Source organism: Rutidosis leptorrhynchoides, chromosome 5, assembly GCF_046630445.1.
Source record: "Rutidosis leptorrhynchoides isolate AG116_Rl617_1_P2 chromosome 5, CSIRO_AGI_Rlap_v1, whole genome shotgun sequence".
In the NCBI taxonomy this organism is placed as follows: Eukaryota; Viridiplantae; Streptophyta; class Magnoliopsida; order Asterales; family Asteraceae; genus Rutidosis; species Rutidosis leptorrhynchoides.
In genome coordinates, this window is record NC_092337.1 from 389,117,680 (window position 1) to 389,124,961 (window position 7,282).

The following is a 7,282-nucleotide window of genomic DNA, read 5'->3' on the forward strand; positions in this document are numbered from 1 at the left end:
AATTAACCTCTATTATAAGTCTTGATATAATAATCTCATAACATAAGTTTTATACTTATCATACGTATTTCATTAATAATAATAGTATTATTAATCCTAAGTTTAATTATAAGAATAATTAAATCATAATGTAATTATTAAATGATATAATAAATATATATCATAAGTATTAAAAATAATTACTTTTATAACATAAGTAATCTAATTATAATGAAAATCATTATTTATACCCTAAGTTTCAATTTCATAACCATAAGTTTAGTTAAAAGTTCGTCGGGTCATAACTTGAGCCTCGGGTGTCAGTTTTTGACGAATTATATATATATATCCTCGTCTAACCAACCAACCCAACACCTTAGAACACTCAAGAACACCCTAAATCAGTTCATGGGTTCGTGAAGATCAGCCATGAACCAACTTTTTCTTTAATCCGATTTAAAACTTGTTTTAGCCATTCCGGGTGATTCGTGGCTCGGATTTCGATGACCCAAACATTAATGTTCATCCCATCATCAATCCTAACCTAATGGTACACCCTAAAGACTCCAAATATGGTCACAAAGTTGGACCAAAACTGATTTCACAAGTTATCACATTTTAATCTCACCAAAAGCCTAAATCGGGCATAACTTTTGATCCGAAACTCAAAACAGCATGAATCCAAAGCCTAAAATTATGCTCTTGATGATAGGAACTCATCCATACACTTTAATTAGCCAAAAACATAATTTAAGTTCACTGATTTTAACAAAAATCCCACTGTTCGTTTTTAATCATACCGAAAACATACATAATCGAGCATTTCTACGCTTCAAATCATCAATACAATTATATACAAGTACTATACCATCAAAATAAGATTAAAAACAGTAAAAATAAATGAAAATTGAAAATCTAGGGTTTATGTTTATACCCTAATTGAAGAACAAGTGATATGAGCTTGTAGATCTTGAAATGTCTCACCAGATGAGATAAAAAGCCCTAAATCTTCAAGTATAAAATTGTTGAAGATGATGATGATTATGGTGGAGGTGGTGAACATCCAATATGAGAGAAAAAGGGAGGAGAAGAAGAAAAATAAAATAAATTAGGTTAAAATGAAGTAGTGTGCTTATTTGATCATGTAACTACAAGTTTCAAAAATTGACACATAACCCACCTCCATGGGGATTTTGGCCCACCCATCAAAGGGAGTGGGCTCCCTTTAGCCCATTTTGATTTCAAGAGAAAAAGCTTGTGGCCGGAAAGCCCGAACGGATCCCGATTCGTGAAAACACGGCTACGCGATTAAAAATTCAGAAGAACACGTACACGCGACAAATAAAATACAGAAATATTTTATAATCTCATATGATATAGAAATATCATGAATAAAATAATTTCCGATTCAAAAATTGTGAAAGTCTGATCGTTGGTCTGAAAACCAAAACAATTCACCGGATAGAAATCCAAGAAACGTAGAAACGTACATATCCAAATATGAACACATATAATTATATGACATATAATAAGGAAAATATTATTATTCAAATAATAATATTAGTCATAGAAATGATGTGGCATGAATACCAGTAAACAGAAGTTAAATATAAACGGTAAAGAATAACGGAAAAAGTAGGGTCGTTACAACACCCACCCGTTAAAGAAATTTCATCTCAAAATTTGAGGAGTGACCATCAACGGTGCCGAACTGGAGAAAAAGTGAGGGTATCCATGTCCCAAGGGACTTTTGTGCTCAAAAGTGAGCTATTTACCTTGAAAGGTACTCGGGCGTATAAAAGTAAGAATAGGTATATGCCATTAATTAAATCTCTTGATCTTAAGATCAAGAAATTGATTTCGTTTCTTGCTAACATGAATATGTCATCTGAATATATTTCCACAAAAGGGATGATGATGTTTTAGCCATGCAGACATTTTCAGTAAGCTGGATACATGAAATGCATCATGAGTATTACTAAGCTCATCTAAAACATTGAGCATTTATGTCGCAATACGAGGCTGACAAAAAGAGTGGAATACATGGTGATCACAACCATGCAATTTGATGTTCGGATAGTCTTAGTCACGGATGTTACTAACCCTTTAATTCCGGAAGGTAACCATAGGCATAATGAATCCGATATTTAAGAAACGTCTGATGTGAATAAATGAATCGAAATTCTAGCAGAAGGTCACTAATCGAGAAGCACAACTCTGAGAATCTAAAAAGGTTGGCGCTAACTTGATTCTCTGAGAATAACCTGACAATCAAAATAATTCCAACTCAAAAGACCAAAATAAAAATCCCTAAAATCAACAAAAGAAACCCTAAAATTCACTTGAAGCTATTAAACGATAAATAAAAATAAAAACATACCCAAAACATGAATAAGATTACTTACCTTAACAGAATTAGGGAAGAAGGATAGCGACCATGTTCTCCGATTTCAACTACATGTTCTCCGATTTTACTTACACAAGCCCTAGACCGTCGTCGAATTCAACATTTCAGATCTTGTGTATGTTGATGAGCCTGATCAGTGTTTATATAATTAATCAGAGCTGAAATTTGACCTTCCATGTTGCTAAATATGTCTCTGTACATACAAATTGGAAATTAATTAGAAGATTAAAAGAGAAATTCTAAAAGGGACTTTTACATATATGTATGTATATCGATATATAAGTTTTCCTGAATAGTTTTAAAGTGATGGAGGTATGGGTTGTAAGTAATGGAAGGTATGGGTTGAAAGAATGGGTAGAAGGATGGTGAAGTCTGTAGGCTACTGAAAGTCAAAGTTACAGTACTCAAATTTTTTTTATTTTATAAGACACCAGTGTAAACAAATCCAAGTTTGTAAAATTATAGCCCAACTACTGTAAAAGAACCCATTTAAAGCACATTTTGTTAGAATGCAGCCCAAACAGGTCAGAAAAAAAATGTGAAACCTATTATAAATCTGTAAAAAAAAAAAAGGGGACAAAAATGGTGAATAGTGGAAAATGGACCAATAGGAGAAGCCAATATAGGCTCACAATTAGAAGATATATAATAGCTTAAAACTTCTAGATGGATGGAAAAAGCTAGAAGTTAAAAGCTCGTAGAATTAGCGTTTGAGAAAAATCTTATAGCTTTTTGTCATTTTACTCTTTATTGTAACATTTCCAGCTACTTTGTGTAAACACCTAAAGACATATAAAAATATAACAACCACCAACTACCTTTACAAGTTACAAGCTAACAACTACAAGCTACAAGTTAACAACTACAAACTACAAGCTAGCAGCTAGTTTTGTCAAGAATACTCCTAATATTTATCTATAGATACATTATATTTTTCTATAAACTAACTCAATCTTTTTCCCTTCATTATCTATTCTATCAATCTATATAATAAATGACTAACCCTAACAAATATACCAACCCTGAAACGGACCTTAACTCGTTTTCGAAAATGACAACATTTTTTTTTCTTTTTTAGTTATACTGCGCGGCGCGCAATACACAGTTCAACTACTCTCCCAGAAGCATGTTGTACTGCGCATCGCCTAGATGATTTGCGCATAGGGATGACATCGGGCCGAGTTTGGGTCGGGTTTAGGTAATTCCCTACCCGAACCCGATTAAGAAACCCGTCCCAAACCCGGGCCGAAACCCGTCGGGTCCCCATTTACTTACATAATATTGGGTTTCGGATTTCCCCAAGGGTAAACGGGTATACCCGATTAGTCATTTTGTATATATTTTTCAATAAGTTACCAAATCAAAATATCAAAAAATAACCTAACTACTTCATGTTTAAAGTATTATAAATTATCACATGCAAAATGTTGATTAAAAAATTTCTAAACTACTAAAATACACAAAGTATATAAAATATCACATCTCGAAAACTTGTTATATGTGATTATATTGAATAAAATTATACTCGTTTACAAGACAAATAAGAGAAATCCTTCATACCCTAACAATATAATACTAAAATTTTACATAAAAATTATTATTAAAATTCCTCGAGTTGAGTATACTGGTATGCGGGTCGGGAATACGGATCGAGTATACGGGTTGGTATCCAAAAACATACCCGAACCCGAACTCGAACCCGAACCCGGAAATTTTTTTGTAACCATCCCCATACCCGGTCCATGACCCAACGGACTCGGGTCAGACCGGACCCAATTATAACGGGTTTCGGGTTTCCCCATCGGGTAGGAGTCATTTTGCCATCCCTAGTTGAGCGGGGAGTAGTACAACTATCGTGGGACCTGCACCTGCAATTCAAGTTTTGACCCCTTTCAAAACTTGACAAAACCATCAATTCGCTTTACCAAGTTAAGACCTGTTTAAACATGATGCCAATAATTGTTTAACAAAACATTTGAAAGAACAACAAGTTTAGAATTCTTGGGTACCACACGACCCGTTATAAATCAAGTGTTAATTTCGACCCAAAATGCTTTTACTAGAATACCATGGCAAGAGCATGTCAAACGGGATAACTACCCAAGTAAGCATCAATCAAAACAAGCAAGTTCTCCTAGTCCAAATGCATCATCCACATGTAAGCTAATCACCAAGCTTACCCTTCCCTCTGCTCGTGACCTAATCTATAAAAGGATTAAACAGCAACAACGTAAGCTAATGCTTAGTGAATATAACGAGCATAAAAAAACCGCGCTTTGTTGTGGGGTGTTTTCGCCGTTTTAATTAAACATATAAACAAATGTTAACGTTCAGATAATTAAACGATAAAAAAAGGAAGGAAAAAAGTAAGTAGAAGAAATTTATAAAAAAAATAACTTCGTTGCGGGGTGGGATTTTTTCGGGTAACGAACGGTTAATCTAACATTTAAAAAAGGGGTCAACGGTCGGTTAACTAAACGTTTTAAACAAAAGAATTAAAAAGAAAGGGTAAAATAGAAATGAAAAAGTAAAAAATAGGTTTACCAAAATAACCCTAAAGTTGGTAGCATTTACTTTTATGCCATTGTAAATAGTGTTCCCCTCATCACAAATAGTGTTATGTAAATACTTATATATACACATACATAAACCGTACACATCACCAAGCATACACAAATATCATGTAATCCTCATAGAACATGTAACACAACAAAGCATACTACCACATCGAAATTGAAAATTAGTTCATTTATAACATTTATGAATATCCAATACACCAGTAGCCGCCCCAAATGTCACCTAGTGTCTAGCTCATAGACACTTGACATCAAGTGCTCTAACTCATAGTTCACTCACCATGTGGTCTAACTCATAGTCGACATTACCATGTGGTCTAACTCATAGTCCACATTACTATGTGGTCTAACTCATAGTCTACATCACATTGTGGCCTAACTCATAGCCCACACTCCCATCCTATGCATACATACATACATACATACATACATACATACATACATACATACATACATACATACATACATACATACATATATACATACATACATATAACCATTACACTCACCTTGTATTTCTCTAGAAACCCCAAATCCCACGTCTTGTAATCCGTCACTGTAAATCACCTATTACATTAACCAAGTAACATGCTAATACACAATTTAGCTAATCAAATTAACGCTTACAATACTTATAACCCTACAAGTGCATTTGACACCAAGTGCATGTGACAACCCGGAAATTTCTGACCAAATTTAAACTTTAATCTTTATATGTTTCCGACACTATAAGCAAAGTCTGTAATGTTGAATCTCAAAAATTTTAAACTGTGTTCATACATTCATTTAACCTTGACCAAACCCTGACGATTCACGAATCATTATAATTGGATTGGAATATATACGTATATATATGTATATATATTATAACTTGAAAACGTTAACAAAGTATTAGGTATAATACTTTACATGATCGTATTTGACGATGTAATTATAAGATAATATCAAATGATTGAATTATTAGGATACATTATGTTATGATTACGGGTCTCTGTTGAGAGGTCCACTTTGACTTAGAAAACCTCTCCTTTTAAAGATATTCAGAATTATTGGTAAAGTGTCAATTAACGGGAACTAGACAAGAGTTAGTGGAGTTCCTGTTCGATGTCCTATATATACGTCAACTATTTAACTTTCATATTACTTAATGTGAAAATGGAGTTATGGGAAATAGATAACTTAGAAAATAAGTATCGACGTTTTATCTTAAAATGATTTTGTACATTCATTTAACCTTTGGACTTTATCTCACGCCTCATCAATATTTAGTAATTTAAAAACTTGAAACCTATTATATATAATTTTACTTTTCAAATACGATATAACGATTTCCATTATTTTAACCTTTTAACAAAAGTTATCATATTTATTTGAATTAGTACCAAAACGTTTTCAATATTAGATAGAACATTATTATCAAAATGTTTTATAAGATACTTTGTTAATGAATTTTGAAGGAATTAATTAAAACTTTATATTATAAATTACAAATATATATATATATATATATATATATATATATGTATATATATATATTGTGTTTCAAAAACATAAATGTAATATAACATAATATTTTCTATCATTTAAACGATTATAAATGAGTCTTGAAATATAATTACTTTTGAAAAACTAAATATTATATCATTAAATAAATATTTTCAACTTATATTTTGAGATAAAATATATATATATATATATATATATATATATATATATATATATATATATATATATATATATATATATACTTTACAATGTAACGAGATATAATAATAACGTAGTCATAAAACGTTTGATTTAAAATAATATTATTATATAATGAGACGTTGATTTATAGAAGCAAATGACCAAAACACTCAAATGATTAAGATACATCTTGAGTGATCTAGTTTACTAATAATCTAAGTCCATATTTTGATAAGGGTATGAGTCACTAAACGTAAAGTGCTAGTTTTCTAAGCGTACGAAATAGCGTTTAAGAAACCGGAACCAAGACATAAGTCGAGCGTAAACGCACAAGTCATCGGAGTTAATGTTACATGTCAACATTGCACATGAATATAAAATAATATATAATTAATTATATAAATTAAATAAATAAATATATATTATATAATATGAGTGTCGGCAGCCCTAATAATGCATATATGAGCTGGAAATCTTAGCCATGCGATCGCATGGCATTAAGCTTACATTCCCATGCGATCGCATGGGAGGCTGGTGTCAAAATTGTGTATAAAGCTCGATCAGTTTGGCCGAATTATTCACATTCTGTCTTTCAATCTCTCAATTCTCTCTAATATATTTATATATTATTATT